The sequence below is a fragment of the Penaeus monodon genome, chromosome 15 (assembly GCF_015228065.2).
Source record: "Penaeus monodon isolate SGIC_2016 chromosome 15, NSTDA_Pmon_1, whole genome shotgun sequence".
NCBI classification, from domain to species: domain Eukaryota; kingdom Metazoa; phylum Arthropoda; class Malacostraca; order Decapoda; family Penaeidae; genus Penaeus; species Penaeus monodon.
This window is the reverse complement of record NC_051400.1, coordinates 38,019,673-38,019,875: the sequence shown is the minus strand read 5'-3', so window position 1 is coordinate 38,019,875 and position 203 is coordinate 38,019,673.

Genomic DNA, 203 nt, shown 5'->3' with positions numbered 1-203 from the left:
CTGCAAATTTTGCCCAAGGTCTCGAACCCACGCCCTATGACGTATGTACAGCACCGCTGCGCCACGAAATTCTAACTAAAAACGGAGACTAGCTACTTCTCTTGGTGTCAAATTCTATTATTTATTCTGCTGACATCACTTATCACTACGTTGTTGTAATATGTATATGGTAACATAACAGCAATGATAACTGTAGTCTACAG